This window comes from Engystomops pustulosus, chromosome 2 (assembly GCF_040894005.1).
Source record: "Engystomops pustulosus chromosome 2, aEngPut4.maternal, whole genome shotgun sequence".
Lineage (NCBI taxonomy): Eukaryota > Metazoa > Chordata > Amphibia > Anura > Leptodactylidae > Engystomops > Engystomops pustulosus.
This window is the reverse complement of record NC_092412.1, coordinates 172,761,652-172,779,597: the sequence shown is the minus strand read 5'-3', so window position 1 is coordinate 172,779,597 and position 17,946 is coordinate 172,761,652. Positions and strand designations below refer to the sequence as shown.

Sequence of the window (17,946 nt, the reverse complement as noted above, 5' to 3'; positions counted from 1 at the left end):
TCAGGAATGGAACCGGGGTCACAACCGGAATTCTCAACACAGACGCAGGGCATAAGAAACCGCTTTCTCTAGGGCTTGAAGCACAAAGCTCTGGCAAGGGACACAGGAAATGCAGTCGGCCAGCGCCCATTATCGGCGCGCTGACCCTTTAAATCTAAGAACGTCAGTGAGTAGCGGTTTTTTCACCATAAATTAAATTGCGATCGTGCTAGTCGAATAAGAAACCAGCACCAGCAGGAGAAGAAGACTTCTGCAGTTTCTCCTTCACATAGGTCGACATGGCCGAGGTTTCAGGAACAGATAGAGGATAAACTAAACCCCTTGGGGGAGACGTTCCCGGCATCATATCTATTGGGGAGTCATAAGGCCGGTGTGCCGGCAGAGGCTCAGCTTGCTTTTCCGAAAAGACATCAGCAAAGTCTTTGTTTGAAGCAAGGAGACCTACCAGTGGCTTGGTGGACGTCGAAGAGACTGTGATGGATACAGGACGAGGAACCAGCAAACAGCAAGACATGGATTGGGGTAGAACACAGGCATAAGTTCAATGTGCAAGGAGCACTGAGTGAAAAAGCCCCTGCCAACTTGGGGTCCCCATCAAACTTAGAGGGCATGAAGAGTCTCAGCTTGGGTTCTGTGGAAGGTAGACAAACCGGTGTAGCAGAAGGGACCGCAGGAACTTGACGGTACTGCTGTAGCCATCAATTGCTGCAACATGGCAGCAGCTTGTCTGAGCCAGGTCAGGTAGCGGAACTTTGGCAGGATCAATAGCCAGATCTTACAGTCAGAAATTAGGGGTAGTGGACCCACTGGACCACCACGGAAGATTATGTAAGCCAACACCTGGCAGCGGAGTCTAAGTGGTACCCGGTTTTCACCAGAGCCCGCCGCCAACTGGGTTTGAATAACTGCGGTTTGGCACCACCAGGTCGCTCCACAGGCATGACTTTGTCTGCCGTGACGGCCACATCGAAGAACAGAGGAGGTGGAGCAGAAGGTCAGGGCTGGCAGCAGAGTGGCAGAGTTAGGAGCGGAACCGGGGTCCAGAAGTCGCACAAACATTTTTCTAGAAGGGTAATAATACTCCTCTTACTATTTTTGAGTATTTTTAGCCGGGGAGGAGTATGAAATCATGAATTAGTTACTTACCGGTAATTCTATTTACATTAGTCCACCAGGGACATGAAGAAGAGGGGTTAAAAGTTCCCTCCGGCATCCTCCCGCCAGTGATTTCAAAATAACCACACTTGAGGATACAACAATTTTTATTAGTATGTTATAATCACAGACAAAGTTTCATCTGCAAACATAGACAAAAATAAATCTACTTTAGGGCGGGATATATAGGCTGTCATGGTGGACTAATGAAAATAGAATTACCGGTAAGTAACTAATTCATGATTTCCACTTCGTCCCCCAAGAAGGCCCACCTGGAGATTTACAAAATAAGTAAGATTCAAGGAGGGATTACTGCTTGCAGAACTTTGCGTGCAAAGGAGAAGTCCTTTGAAGATGATAAATCCAACCTGTAATGCTTTGAGAACATAGATGAGGTGGACCAAGTTGCAGCCTTGCATATCTGCTCCAACGGTGCTCCTCTTCGCTCTGCCCAGGATGTGGACACGGCTATCGTTGAATGCGCTCGTATTCCTGCAGGAATTGGTGTCTTCTGGATTTTCTAATATAGTGAGATTGTCATCTTCATCCATCTAGCAATGGTTGCCTTTGACGCCTTCCTCCGCTTGTTTTCCCCTGAAATTGGATAAAAAGATTATGCTCCCTACGCCAAGGCTCCGTAACTTTTATGTACCTGATAACAGAACGTCTTACGTCCAATGAATTCCATTCCTGTTCTCTCTCAGAGAACGGATTTTCGCAGAAAGAAGGAAGTATAATCTCCTGGTTCCTGTGAAAGTTAGAGACCACTTTAGGGACAAAGTTAGGGTCCAACATAAGAATAATTCTATCCTCCAGAATTCTCATATAAGGTTCTCTAATCGTTATTAGTTCACCTAACCTTCTAGCTGAGGTGATAGCTATCAGACTCAAAACTATCTCAAAAGGACATTAAAAGAACATAAACTTTATTAGAACAACGTTAAAAATATTCGTAGGGCCGCCTATGATTGTTTAAATTTTTAAACCAAATTGACAAGGCGAACATACATATGTTAGAGTATGGATTCCAACACACTAAAGGTTCTGTGTGAGGATGATGGTGCTGTGTTCAATTGTTATGCACACATAACATGCCGAAATACATATATGTATCTATATAACATTAGATCAGTCACAAGACCCTTTATACCTGATGACATCATGTTCATTCTATTGACAGTATGTCGAAATCCATACATATGGGATCGGACATACTGAACGTTAATGTATATCAGTTTAAGATTTTTGATTCCGTCATAACATCTGTGAGGGATTCATACCTATACTATATGACCTCTCAATATGTACATACTTCTGTTCTTTTGTAATTTACCTTTCAATATGTATATACTTCTGTTCTTATTTAATCAACACGCATATTGTGTGTTCTGTGTTCCCTGAGAACCGCGATTCAGTACCTTAAGAAACATTATAGCGATCCATTAGGAGGCGGGATACCTTCTCTGGAGGAGTGTCTCCGCTGTCATGCTCCCTGGCGCCGGATTGGTGCCTCCGCTGCCATGCTCCCTGGCTCCTGATTGGGTCCTGGAGGTGGTGACATGAGGAGGATACCGCCAACTGTTTGGGGGAGTTTCCGGTGACGTTGAGCGCTCCGGAGGTCCGCCTCCTGGGGCGGTGCTTTTAAATAGCCTTGGACGCTGGCATCACACGCGGCCAAACAAGTGCCGGCGTATGTTACCATACTAGCGTGACAGACCTCTCTTGACTCTAGCTTAGCTAGCAAGCTGATATCAATGCCCAATGCTATTCATTATACTTAGCGGGGAAGCGCGTCAGGCTCTTACTGACTAATGGTCACGATAGGTGCAGACCCTCATGTGTGATTTGATACAAGAATGAAAGCACGAGGGATAAGCACCACTAAGTTTATGTAGATATATGGGTTCCATCATTGTCGTCTACAGTGGTTGAATGATTGGATGCGATAAGTGTGTGCATAACAATCAAACACAGCGCCATCATCCTCACACAGAACCTTTAGTGTGTTGGAATCCATACTCTAACATATGTATGTTCGCCTTGTCAATTTGGTTTAAAAATGTAAACAATTATAGGCAGCCCTACATTAAAACGTTGTTCTAATAAAGTTTACGTTCTTTTAATGTCCTTTTGAGAAAGTTTTGAGTTTAATTAGTTTGGACATAAACCCTCATTATCGATATAACAGTTTAGAAGTGATAGCTATCAGGAATACAGGTTTGAAAGTTAGATATATTATATATCTGAAGAGTCAATAGGTTCAAACGGTTCTTTTGTTAAAGGTGTTCAAAACTAAAGACAGATCCCAAGAAGATGCTTTGTTAATAATCTGAGGTCTTAATCTAGAGGATGCTCTAATAAATCTTTTAACTCACCTGTGTTCGATGAGGGGCTACTCAAAAAAGGCACTAAGAGCCAACACCTGGACCTTCAAGGTACTGGTAGATAAGCCCAACCCAGACCTTTCTTAAGAAATGTAAAGACCTGTAAAATATTTGGGTTAGATTAGGAAGGTGGGTTATCTTTACAAAAAGAAGAAAACTTCTTCCATATTTTGTGGTGTATAGCAAACGTGAACGGTTTCCTACTTGCCTTGATAACTTTATCAGAAAGTCCTTGAGACCTCAGATAGCTGTAACCTTCCCGGATTCGGGTGATGAATCAGACCCTGTGATAACAGGTCTCTTGACAACCGAAGCATTACTGGATCCTGCTGTGACATCCTTCTCAGTAGGTACCAGCTTTTTTTTCGGCCAGTTCGGACAAATGAATATAGTTCTTGTGTTTTCCTGACTTATCTTTCCTCGGACTAGGGCGATTAGGGGAATAAGTGGGAAGGCATAGCTTAGAGGAATGTTCCAAGAATGAGAGAATGAGTCTAGATTTTACTTGTTCTCCCCTTTTTCAAGTGAAAAATAGAGATGGCACTTGGTATTCTTCCTTGTAGCAAACAAATCTATTTTAGATACTGGGCTGTGGAAGACTTCTTCTTTTAGACACCATTCGTTTGGGAGAATTTTCTTCCTGCTGAGAAAATCTGCTTTTATGTTCTCTGTACCTTTCAGATGAGTGGCTGATATCGATAGGACATGATCTTATGCCAATGAAAATATTTGTTGAGTTAGAGAGTTGAGAAGAGGGGATCTGGTTCCCCCCTGTCTTTTTACATAGGATACTGTTGTCATGTTGTCTGATAAAATCAGAAGGTGGTGGTGGGCTAGGAAAGAACAGTTTGAGTTGAGAGTCTCCCATACTGCACACGCAGCTCCCGATAGTTGGAAGATCTTTGGGCAACTTCCTCTGTCCAAGTACCCTTGAAAAAATGTTGAGGCATTACTGCTCCCCAGCCTTTCTGACTTGCGTCTGTCTGAATGGGCACAAGGACTGTTTGTCCAGACTATTCCTCTTTTCAGGTTTTTCTCTTTTAACCACCACAGCTATCTTTTACCACAGGAGGAATCAGGATCTTTCTCTCCAGATCTTCTTGTCTCCTGTTCCAAGACTTCAGGATCCACCTATGAAGGACTCGGGAGTGGGCCTGGCACCAGGTTACTGAAGATATGCACACTGTCAGGGATCCCAAGACCTTCATAGCTTCGCTGATTGAGATCACAGATCTTCTCCTGAACTTCGTTATTTGTTTCCTAATATGGATAGCCTTTTCCTGTGGAAGGAATGATATTTGGTAACTCGAGTTCAGATTTACAACTAGAAACTCTCATTGTGGCTGGTAAGAGTTCGGATTTTAGATAATTTATTATCCAACCCAAATTCTCTAAGGTTTCTATAATAAAATCTCTTGACGAAATTAGATTCTCTCTGTCTTGGCCAATAATAAGTAAATCGTCCAGGTACGGGACGATCAGTACATCCTATTGCCTGAGAAACGCCCCCACCTCTACCATCACCTTGGTTCTTGGGGCTAAGGATATGCCAAAATGGAGTGCACAAAAACTGGAAGTGAAGTGTGGAGCCCTCTGGAGACAAGACCAAAACCCTTAAACATTTTTGTGAGAATGGGTGGATAGGGACATGATAATATGCATCCTTTAGATCTATAGTGCACATCAACGCATAATGAAGTCATTGAGGCGTTTCAGGTTGATGATCAACCGGTTTGCATTGTTCGGTTTCTTCAACAAAGACGACACTTCTCGCCAGATTAAACCATGGGACGTAAGGGACATAGAAGAAGATGGTGATATATATTTCGTAGGAGGAAGTTTGATAAATTCAATTCTGTATCCATGGAGTAGCATATCCAGAACCCGTGGATTTGAATATTTGTCCATTTTGTATTGAATTCAATACATATTCCTACCCTGGCGTCATTGTTTTTTCTTTCTATTTGAGTCTGTAGGAGTGGAGAAAAGAAACCCCCTTCCTTTACCTCATTTCGGGTAGCTCCAGCGCCCCCTTTTCCCTTCGTCTTTATAAGTGTCCTAGCTGATTGTTGAAGCCCCAAAAGGGCAATTTCTAATGTGTTGGTTTTTCCAGAAACCATTTTTTCTTATCCAATGCTCTCTCCAGTATTGTAACTAACTCGGGTCCAAACACAAATTCTCCTAAGAAAGGTAGGCTACACAATTTGGCTTTTGATTGCATATCCCCACTCCACTGTTTCAACCACAGTGCTCTTCTTGTTGAATTAGTGAGAGCTCCTTCCACTGAAGAAAACCGAATTCCTTCTGCCGCAGAATCTGCTAGTTGAGCTGTTGCTGATTTAAGTAAAGGAAAATTCTCCAGGATAGTTGTTCTTGGTGTTCCTTCCTTAATGTGGGATTCTAATTCGTTGAGCTAATACATCAGATTTCTTGCTACGGATGTAGCTGCTAGGTTCGATTTCAGACTTTGCATAGACATTTCCCAAGCCTTCCTTAATAAGGAATCCGATTTTATGTCCATTTTTGTGACCAGAACATCCACTTTAGGGCAGGAATCCCATAGTTTTTATTCTTCTGGCTCGAACATTAACCTTTTCCTGAAATTTTTGGATAAAACTATCCTTTTTTCCTGGTTTGCGCCATTCTTCGGATACCAGCTCCTTTAACTGGTTCATAATGGCGGCGGTCGGGTCCCGCTGCATGGAGAGGGCTCACGGGCTCAGCCCTCTCCATAGCCGGTAAGTCTTTGCTGCATATTGCTAGCACCGATCGCGGCAGTTATCACAGCAATCGCTGCCGGCAAAGCTGCCAGCAGCCTCAAAAACATGGCGGCGCATGGGCGCCAACATCTTGCCTAGGATTGACGCTCCCCGTGACGTCATCGGGGAGCGGCAATCTGTCTCTATGATCTCTATTTAGTTTTAACCCCTTTATTACAATGTACTGATATAAATTAGGAAAATCCACATATACAGTATGGCAGTAAATGATGGGATCGATCGGACAACCTAGGGTTAAAGTACCCTAGGGAGTCTGAAAAATAGTAAAAATAAAAAAAAGTTTAAAAAAAAATGATAATAAAAAAACCTAAAAATTCAAATCACCCCCCCCCTTTCCTTAGAACTGACAAAAATATAAATAAACAGTAAAAATCATAAACACATTAGGTATCGTCACGTCCGAAAATGCCCGATCAAAATATATTAACGGTTTTTCAATCCGTTTAACCCCGTAACGGAAAATAGCGCCCAAAGTCGAAAATCGCACCTTTTTGTCATTTTGAAAAATTAAAAAAAAAATCTCTAAAAAGTGATCAAAAGGTCGTACAGTCCTAAAAATATCATTGAAAATATTATCAAATGTCGCAAAAAATGACACCACCCACAGCTCCGTACAACAAAGTATAAAAAGTTATTAGCGCCAGAAGATGGCAAAATAAATTTTAAAAAAACTTTTTGTACAGGAGGTTTTAATTTTTGTAAATGTATGAAAACATTATAAAACCTATACGGAAAAAATAGAAAAAAATGCTTATGCTCACCCACAGGAATGCATGTTGAAAGTAGCTCCGTGCTGGATAAGAGATGGAGTACGCTTGGTCTAGGTCCAAGGAAAGTTGCAAGGAAGGAAGGAAAAGGAAATATCCACTCAATCCGCACTGGTGTAAAGTTTAAAAAATATTTAGTTCAATTTATTCAGTTTATCAAAAAGTTAAAACCAGCAAGACATCACAAGAAAAATGCATATGGTGACGCGTTTCGGACAAAAACAAATGTCAGTCCTTAGTCATACCTGACTAACTTTACACCAGTGCGGATTGAGTGGATATTTCCTTTTCCTTCCTTCATTATAAAACCTATACAAATTTGGTATCCCCGTAATCGTACCAACCCAAAGAATAAAGTAGACATGTCATTTGGGGCGTTCAGTGAAAGCCATTATATCCAAGCCCACAAGAAAATGGCGCAAATGCGTTTTTTCACCATTTTCACTGCATTTGGAATTTTTTACCCGCTTCCCAGTACATGGCATGGAATATTCAATACCATCACTGTGAAGTGCAATTTGTTACGCAGAAAACAAGCAGTCATACAGCTCTTTATGTGTAAAAATAAAAAAGTTATAGATTTTTGAGGGCGGGGAGTGAAAAATGGAAATGTAAAAACAGGAAAGGGCCTGGTCCTTAACCGGTTAAAGTATCATTTAAAAGAAATGCCCTTCAAACTACCAAATAATTCCTCTTCCTTAGATCTGGGAGGAAGAACGTCTTCTATCTCTAGGGTCTGTCTGATGGCTTACAGAAGGTTGTCCAACTCTTCTAGCTGAAACAAGTGTCTCATATCAGTGGTTTTAACTGACTCCTGGGAAACCGCTGGTTCGTCACCTACTAACACAGAACATGACGGGGTTTCAGAGTCCTCTCCTTTATTGGATAATGATGAATCAGGTTCTATTCAAGGCTTTTCACTTGGAGGAGGCCTAGATGTGGCCGCAGCCACTGACGACATAATTTTTTCTTAAATAACCCTTTATGTTCATCTCGGAAAGAAGTTTTTTCTTCTCTAATGAAGTTATCTATACAGGATTTGCATGTCAGTTTCCTGTCGGATTCGGGCATAGAGTGAAAACACATACTGCATTTCTTTACTCTACTTTTCTCCGGTTTGACAGCCAGCAGGGAAGGCCGAAGCCGGCCGAGGGCCCCAGCCTGGCCGGAATTCGCCGATAACGGCATACCGCTAAGTAACTTCGTGTGTCGCCCCCCCCCCCACCACCACCCCAAAAGAGGGCACCTCTCTTGTTCTGACCTCAACAGGGACAGGTAAAACACTGGCGGGAGGATGCGGGGAGGGAACTTGTAACCTCTCTTCTTCCTGTCCCTGTCCCTGCACAGGTCATCCTCCTAGTGGGCCGTCATGGGGGACGAAGTGGAAATTTTCAATAATACAAGTATATAACTCATAGCTGTATAAAATGTTGATAGATGCTATTTATATAAGAAAATCATGTGTCATTATCTTCTGTTTTTACATCATGCATTGACCAGACTGGAGCTGACGCCACCAACCCCACAGCCACACTGCGGCTGCTGCCCCTGAAACCTCCCCCCACCAGACTGTGGCTAACGCACACTATTTCCCCCCTTACTGTGCCCAGACTGCGTCAGACATCGCCGAGCCCCAGCGGCCATACTGCGGCTAACGCACACTGTATCCTCCCCATGTGACCAGACTGCGGCTAACGCACACTGTACCCCCCCCCATGTGACCAGACTGTGGCTAACGCACACTGTTTCCCAGTTCCATGTAACATACACCTCATGCCACCTCAGCACCCGCCAGACATGCAATCCCATGTAACATACACCTCATGCCAGTACAGCATCTGCCAGACATGTAGTCGAATGTAACATACACCTCATGCCACCTCAGCACCTGCCAGACATGCAGTCCCATGTAACATACATGTCTTCCCTGACCTTAATATAACCATCATATACACTACTATGAAGCCACCTCACCTTCATACACATGTTTGCAAACAGTCCAACTACCAGTTCTTCTTGCAGGCAGCCATTAACCCCTACGGGACACAGCATCTTTTGGCCTAAAGGACGCGGCCCCATTTTTCAAATCTGGCCTGTGTCACTATAAGTAGTTATAGCGTGGGAACGCTGTGAGATATCCAGGGGATTTTGAGATTGTTTTCTCGTGACACATTGTACTTCAAATTAGTTTAAAAATTTGGATGAAATCTTTTGCGTTTAGTTATGAAAAAAAACTAAAATTTGGCAAAAATTTTGAAAAATTCTTTATTTTCAACGTTCTAAATTCTCTACTTTTGATTCAGAAAGTCATAGCACCCAAATAAATTCATAACTTACATTTCCCAAATGTCTGCTTTATGTTGCCATGGTTTTTCAGATTCCACATATTTTACTAGAATGTTATGAGGCTCAGAATTTGGGTGCCATTTTTCACATTTTTTGTAAAATCGCCAAAACCTGTATTTAGATGGACCTGCTCAGTTTCTAATTGACACTGAGAGGCCTAAATAATAGCGAGACTCGTAAATTACCCCATTGTGGAAACTACACCCCTCAACGTATGAAAAACCACTTTTAAGAAGTTTGTTAACCCTTTACGTGTTTTATAGGGGTTAAAACAAAATGGAGGTGGAGTCTGCAAATTGTAATATTTTTTCACAATACACTCATTTTGGGTGGAAAATTAAACATTTGTAATGGATAAAATGAAAAAAGGCTCCACAAAGTTTGATACGCAATTTCTCCCGAGTACACCGATACCCTATATGTGGTGGTATCCTGCTGTATGGGCGCACGGCCGGGCATAGAATGGAAGGAGGCGCCATTCAAATCAGATTTGCTATGTCACGTTGTACAGGCTATAATTTTTTTCTTTTTTTTATTGAGGACCTATAGGGGCTTATTTCTTTTGCCACATGAGATGCACTTTTCTAATACATAATTTTGGGGCATCTATAGCTAATTGGTGAGATTTAATTAACTCTTTGTTGGTGGAGGAAATGAAAATCATCATCAATTTTTAGGAAAATTTTTATGTGTTTTTTTTTTGGCCGTTAACCATACCATGAAAATAGTATATTATTTTTATTCTATGGGTCGCCACGTTTATGAAAATACTTCATTTATATATTTTTTTTTTATTTTTTCCCATTTTTACTGAATAAAAAGTAATTTGGCAAAATTTTGTTAATTTTAGCATCACCGTCTTTCATATGCATAACTTTTTTATTTTTTCACCTAACAAATCTGTTTAAGGGCTTATTTTTTGCAAGAATGATAGCTCTTTTTAGTGGTCTTATTTTAGATTGCGTAACTTTTTAAAATCACTTTTTTAGAGCATTTTTAAAGGGCATTAATAAAAAATCATCTTTATCAGAGAGAGTTTTTTTAGGTTGTTTTTTACGGGGTTCACTTTGCGGATCTAATAACGATTCTGTTTTATTATACAGATTGTTACGGACGCAGGGATACCAAATATGTGGGGGTTTTTTGTATTTTATTCAATTGTACTGAATAAAAACTAATTTGGAGAAAATCTTATTCATTTTAGCATGACCATCTTTTTATATGCATAACTTTTTTATTTTTTGGCAGATAAATCTTGTTAGGGGCTTATTTTTTGCGAGAACAGTTGTTCTTTTTAGTGGGCTTATTTTGGAGTGCATAACATTTTTTAAATCACTTTTTAGAGCATTTTTTATAGGGTATTAATTAAAAATTATCTTTTTTCGGAATGTTTTTTGCGTTTTTTTCCTCCGGCGTTTACCGTGCGGGTCCAGTAACAATTCTGTTTTATTATGCAGATTGTTACGGACGCGGCAATACCAAATATGCGGGGTTTTTTTGTGTTTTTATGTTTTTTATACTTTATTAAGTTTTTTTATGGGAAAGTGACATTTTAGGGGCTTATATTTTTATGTATTTATTTTTTATTTATTCTAATGTGTTAACTTTAGTGTTTTTGACTTTTTTTTAATTATACATACTTGAACTTAAACCAGTGATGCTCTGATCACTGGTTTAAGTTCAATACACTGCTCTACAATACTATTTTATTGTAGAGCAGTGTAAACTGTCTGAGCAAGCTTGCGCATGCTCAGACAGTTTACAGCCAGACCCGGAAGGGGTCTGGCTGCCATGGAGACCGGGCAGCTCCGGGGCACATGCCAGTCCTCGGAGCTGCCCAGAAGTGGATCGGATCCCCCGGTAAGCGGCACGGGGGATCCGATCCACAGCTCAAACACACTTACACGCCGCGGTCATGTTTGACCGCGGCGTGTAAGGGGTTAACACCCGCGATCGGAGCCGGCTCCGATCGCGGGTGTTAGCGCAGGCTGTCAGCTGTACTAGACAGCTGACAGCCGCTGCTTCTGGTACCGGCTCCGTTCGTGAGCCGGTGCCAGAAGCAGGACGTTATAGAACGTCCCCGTGCGCTAAGCATCTAGCCCCGGGGACGTACTATAACGTCCAGGTGCGCCTAGGGGTTAAAGCTGTACTTCCTGCACTGTAAGGAAACTGCGTAGTTAGCCACACCCCTTTTGTAACATCACTGCTACCCGGAGCAGCTCCAATCTACAATGTAGCGTGTACATTCTAATGTTATGTCCTGCACACGATTCCTGCGCACTCCAGACCGCTCAGCCCACATACTACAGGGGATAATAGCCCAGCGTACTTTTAAGCTTGGCAATTATTCTGGGGAGCAATGGCGCTCCATCATGTGTCTATGACGCTTGGTGAGGCGTTAATGCGATCTCTGCCGGGGTAAAAACTGGAATTCTCAACACAAGCGACAGGGTATAAGGAACAGCTTTCTCTAGGGCTTGAAGCACAAAGATCCAAAAGGGCTGGGAATTTAACATGAAGGGCAGCCAGCCAGCCAGCCAGCGTCAATTATCGGCGCATTGACCCTTTAAATCTCATAACTCCGGCACACGCACGACCTAGGAAACAGGGACGCGGTGGATCGCGCACAGGTGAGAGGGATCTGCAGGGAGGAGGGGCACAGGGAGACCCACGGTTGCGCCTGCAACCCAGGAGAGAGGTCGCAGTAGCACCCGTGACGGTGCTTTTGGAACTGCCCATTCATAAGAAATTACAGGTCAAAGGTGATGACTAAATAAATTCACAAGATATAACTAATATCTTTATCCCCTACACGCTCTTGCTGCATATTGTAACAAAGACGCATCACTGTAACCCACGGTCGGTGCTTGCACCGATCGCGGGTGTTAACCTCTTCCCTGCCGGCAGCAAAGTCGAATGGGCGCCCCCAGAGGTCGCATTAACGCCTCACCAGGCGCCATTACCCCCCAAAATAATTGCCATGCGTAAAGTTACGCTTGGCAATTATTCCCTGTAGCGCGCAGGCTGAGCGGCCCGGCGCGCGCTGCAAAAGAGGTATGTGGCTGTAGCGCGATCACAGCGCGCGCCGGGCTGCTCAGCGGGACACGTGACACAGTGATCTGTGTCAGCAGCGCTCCGGAGCAAGAGCGCAGGCCCCGCGATACCTGTGGACAGCGGGGCTGCTGCTCCCTGTCCTGCTCCATCTCCCTACCTGCCCGCAGCTGCCTTTGTTTATGTCAGGACTTCAGAGCAAGGCCGGGTGAGTGTGTGCAGTGTGCTGTGTGAGTGTAGTGTAGTGGAGTGTGTGCTGTGTGAGTGGAGTGTAGTGTAGTGGAGTGTGTGCTGTGTGAGTGGAGTGGAGTGTGAGTGGAGTGGAGTGTGTGTTGTGGAGTGGAGTGTAGTGTAGTGGAGTGGAGTGTGTGCTGTGTGAGTGGAGTGGAGTGGAGTGTGTGCTGTGTGAGTGGAGTGTAGTGTAGTGGAGTGTGTGCTGTGTGAGTGGAGTGTAGTGTAGTGGAGTGTGTGCTGTGTGAGTGTAGTGTAGTGTAGTGGAGTGTGTGCTGTGTGAGTGTAGTGTAGTGTGTGCTGTGTGAGTGTAGTGTAGTGTAGTGGAGTGTGTGCTGTGTGAGTGTAGTGTAGTGGAGTGTAGTGTAGTGGAGTGTGTGCTGTGTGAGTGTAGTGTAGTGGACTGTGTGCTGTGTGAGTGTAGTGTATAGTGTAGTGGACTGTGTGCTGTGTGAGTGTAGTGTATAGTGTAGTGGAGTGTGTGCTGTGTGAGTGTAGTGTAGTGTGTGCTGTGTGAGTGTAGTGTAGTGGAGTGTGTGCTGTGTGAGTGTAGTGTAGTGTGTGCTGTGTGAGTGTAGTGTAGTGTAGTGTGTGCTGTGTGAGTGTAGTGTAGTGGAGTGTGTGCTGTGTGAGTGTAGTGGAGTGTGTGCTGTGTGAGTGTAGTGTAGTGGAGTGTGTGCTGTGTGAGTGTAGTGGAGTGTGTGCTGTGTGAGTGTAGTGTAGTGGAGTGTGTGCTGTGTGAGTGTAGTGTAGTGGAGTGTGTGCTGTGTGAGTGTAGTGTAGTGTGTGCTGTGTGAGTGTAGTGTAGTGTAGTGGAGTGTGTGCTGTGTGAGTGTAGTGTAGTGGAGTGTAGTGTAGTGGAGTGTGTGCTGTGTGAGTGTAGTGTAGTGGACTGTGTGCTGTGTGAGTGTAGTGTATAGTGTAGTGGACTGTGTGCTGTGTGAGTGTAGTGTATAGTGTAGTGGAGTGTGTGCTGTGTGAGTGTAGTGTAGTGTGTGCTGTGTGAGTGTAGTGTAGTGGAGTGTGTGCTGTGTGAGTGTAGTGTAGTGTGTGCTGTGTGAGTGTAGTGTAGTGTAGTGTGTGCTGTGTGAGTGTAGTGTAGTGGAGTGTGTGCTGTGTGAGTGTAGTGGAGTGTGTGCTGTGTGAGTGTAGTGTAGTGGAGTGTGTGCTGTGTGAGTGTAGTGTAGTGGAGTGTGTGCTGTGTGAGTGTAGTGTAGTGGAGTGTGTGCTGTGTGAGTGTAGTGTAGTGGAGTGTGTGCTGTGTGAGTGGAGTGTAGTGGAGTGTGTGCTGTGTGAGTGGAGTGTAGTGGAGTGTGTGCTGTGTGAGTGTAGTGTAGTGGAGTGTGTGCTGTGTGAGTGTAGTGTAGTGGAGTGTGTGCTGTGTGAGTGTAGTGGAGTGTGTGCTGTGTGAGTGTAGTGTAGTGTGTGCTGTGTGAGTGTAGTGTAGTGTGTGCTGTGTGAGTGTAGTGTAGTGGAGTGCGTGCTGTGTGAGTGTAGTGTAGTGGAGTGCGTGCTGTGTGAGTGTAGTGTAGTGGAGTGCATGCTGTGTGAGTGTAGTGTAGTGGAGTGCGTGCTGTGTGAGTGTAGTGTAGTGGAGTGCGTGCTGTGTGAGTGTAGTGGAGTGTGTGTAGTGTAGTGTGCTGTGTGAGTGTAGTGGAGTGTGTGCTGTGTGAGTGTAGTGGAGTGTGTGCTGTGTGAGTGTAGTGGAGTGTGTGCTGTGTGAGTGTAGTGGAGTGTGTGCTGTGTGAGTGTAGTGGAGTGTGAGCGTAGTGTAGTGGAGTGTGAGCGTAGTGTAGTGGAGTGTGAGCGTAGTGTAGTGGAGTGTGAGCGTAGTGTAGTGGAGTGTGAGCGTAGTGTAGTGGAGTGTGAGCGTAGTGTAGTGGAGTGTGAGCGTAGTGTAGTGGAGTGTGAGCGTAGTGTAGTGGAGTGTGAGCGTAGTGTAGTGGAGTGTGAGCGTAGTGTAGTGGAGTGTGAGCGTAGTGTAGTGGAGTGTGAGCGTAGTGTAGTGGAGTGTGAGCGTAGTGTAGTGGAGTGTGAGCGTAGTGTAGTGGAGTGTGAGCGTAGTGTAGTGGAGTGTGAGCGTAGTGTAGTGGAGTGTGAGCGTAGTGTAGTGGAGTGTGAGCGTAGTGTAGTGGAGTGTGAGCGTAGTGTGCGTAGTGGAGTGTGTGCTGTGTGCGTAGTGTGAGCGTATCGTGCGCGGCGTATTACCAAAATTTTCATACTCCTCCTCGGGTAAAAATACTCCTCAAAAATGGTGAGAGGAGTATTTTTACCCTTCTGGAAAAATGTTAGTGCGACCTCTGGGCGCCCCCATCTGTCTTCGTCAGACCTGAGGCTGCATGGTTACTGCAGATTCGTTACAATGAGCCAGTGGCTCATTGTAATGAATCATATGCAAAAAGCCATATACAGTAGTATTGCAGTATATGGTAGGAATGATCTGACCATCTAGGGTTAATTTACCCTAGTGGGTCTAAGAAATAGTGAAAAAAGGAAAAAAAAAAACATCTAAACAATTTATAAAATATTAAAATTTCAAGTCACCCCCCTTTCCCTAGAACTGGTATAAAACATAATAAACAGTAAAAATCACAAACACAATAGGTATCGCCGCGTTCCAATATTCCCGATCTATCAAAATATTAAAACTGTTATCGCCGGCGGTGACCTCCAAAACGGGAAAGCACCCAAATGTCCAAAACGCGACCTTTACACCTTTTTACATGACATAAACGTTTTAAAAAGTGATCAAAGTGTCGCACAGTCCTCAAAATGGTAGCAATTAAACATCGGCTCGCTTTGCAAAAAATTACACATCACACAGCTCCGTACAAGTATGAAAAAGTTATGAGCGTCAGAAGATACTAAAGAATAAAGTAGAGGTGTTATTTGGAGCTCAGAGTAAAAGTCGTAAAAACTGAGCCCACATGCCCTTTTTTTCAATTTTTCCACATTTGGAATTTTTTTCATGCTTCCCAGTACACAGCATGGAATAATAATTAACATCACAGGGAAGGAAAATTTGTTGCGCACAAAATAAGCCCTCACACAGGTAAAAATGAAAAGTTATGGATTTTTGAAGGTGGAGAGCGAGAAATGAGTGGAAAAACCCTGCGTCCTTAAGGGGTTAATAAGGATCCCTGGTTTCGTCTTTTTAATTACACCCAGGAAACACATATCACTAAGAAAACTCAAAGGAAATTATCAGCAGCCAAAAAAGCAATTCTGTTGCAATAACTCGAAAAAGAAGCCCCTGAAATAGCCAGGTCGACAAACTATACAAGCTATTGGAGAAAATAGAATCCAAATAAGCAAAAACATATACCCACCGCCACGGCACATTAGCCAGGTACTGTAGTGGTCAAGGGGGGCGGAGAGTGGGATAGGGATGTGAGAATTTGATTAATTTGCTACTCATTGTATGTCTGTTTTATATGATCTTGTATGTAAAACGAAAAACTTAAAAAGAAAAAAAAAAGATCTATACTTTTATTAGATGGACTGTCATTTGCATCACCATTTAGAAAAATCAGAGATAAATACAATTTGTACAATAATTTGGAACGCAGTGTATATATGTGTATGTATTGTGCACATTGTGTTTCCTGCACATCATAATGCACAACTATTGCATCAATTTTAATTGTATTTCATTTACCATATATACTCAAGTAGAGGCCTTGTTTTTCTGCACAAAAAAAATGTGGGGACTCTGGAACCGCGAAGGTTAAATCGCGATTACGATCTAAGTCTTTTCTCATGACCTCATTCTGTAGTTCATCTGAGATATCTTTATGATCCCATTAACTTATGTTAGTTTTGTTTATGCTTGTTGTCTTACCCTGTTTTAATCTCTCTTTCAGAAGCGCAACCAGAATGAGGAAAATACCTGAAGCCACTACGTCACACCACGGAGGAAAGGATTCCGGTAGGATGTGACGTTAGTGGGCAGGACTTAGTTTGCTACTTTGTATTTAAGCTTGTTATGTCCAGTGATATAATGTGGTTGACAAAGGCTCGTGTGTCGAGCCAAAAACGCGTTCCCCATTACTTTTGTGTCCCTGCACAGCATGTTGTAAGTTGTACTTACAATAAAATTTACTTATCTGTAGCTGCTGTTTCTTTGGCCTGACTAAGATGCCAATTGAGCATTAAATCGTGTAGCCCTGAGTAAAATGTTTAAACCCCTTAACGACTTGGCCTTTTTTAGTTTTTTCACTTCCATTTTTCACTCCCCACCTTCAAAAATCTATAACTTTTTTATTTTTCCACATAAAGAGCTCTGTTATGGCTTATTTTCTGCGTAACAAATTGCACTTCGTAGTGATGGTATTTAATGTTCCATGGTGCGTACTGGGAAGCGGGAAAAAAATTCCAAATGCAGTGAAAAAGGTGAAAAAACACATTTGCGACGTTTTCTTGTGGGCTTGGATTTTACAGCTTTCACTGTGCGCCCCAAATGACATGTCTATTTTATTCTTTGGGTTGCTACGATTATGTGGATACCAAATTTGTATAGGTTTTATAATGTTTTCATACATTTGAAAAAAATTAAAACCTCCTGTACAAAAATTTTTTTTTTTATTTTGTTATCTTCTGGCGACAATAACTTTTTCATACTTTGGTGTACGGAGCTGTGGGTGGTGTCATTTTTTGCGACTTTTGATGGCGTTTTCATTGCTATCATTTTTAGGACTGTGCGACCTTTTGATCACTTTTTATTAATTTTTTTATATTTTCCAAAATGGAAAAAAAATTTCATTTTTGACTTTGGACGCTATTTTCCGCTACGGGGTTAAACGCAGCAAAAAAACGTTATTATATTTTGATAGATTGGACATTTTCGGACGCGGCGATACCTAATGTGTTTATGATTTTTACTGTTTATTAATATTAATATCAGTTCTAGGGAAAGGGGGGTGATTTGAATTTTTAGGTTTTTTTATTATATTTTTTTTTTTTAAACTTTTTTTTACTTTTACTATTTTTCAGACTCCCTAGGGTACTTTAACCCTAGGTTGTCTGATCGATCCTACCATATACTGCCATACTGCAATATGGCAGTATATGGGAATTTTACTCCTCATTCATTACAATGTGCTGATAGCACATTGTAATGAATGTGTTAAAACAAGACATCTTCGGCCCTCCGTGAGACCCGAAGCTGTCATGGCAACGGATCACCGCTCTCCGTAACGTCATCGGTGAAAGCATCAGTGAAAGCACCCGCGA

At 42.8% G+C, this 17,946-nt stretch overlaps 1 protein-coding gene across 3 annotated transcripts in view; it reads right to left on the bottom strand.

Annotated features, from left to right (window-relative positions):
* Positions 1-17,946, bottom strand: part of CEPT1 (choline/ethanolamine phosphotransferase 1) — a 269,974-nt gene that overhangs the window by 211,673 nt on the left and 40,355 nt on the right. The window lies entirely within an intron of this gene.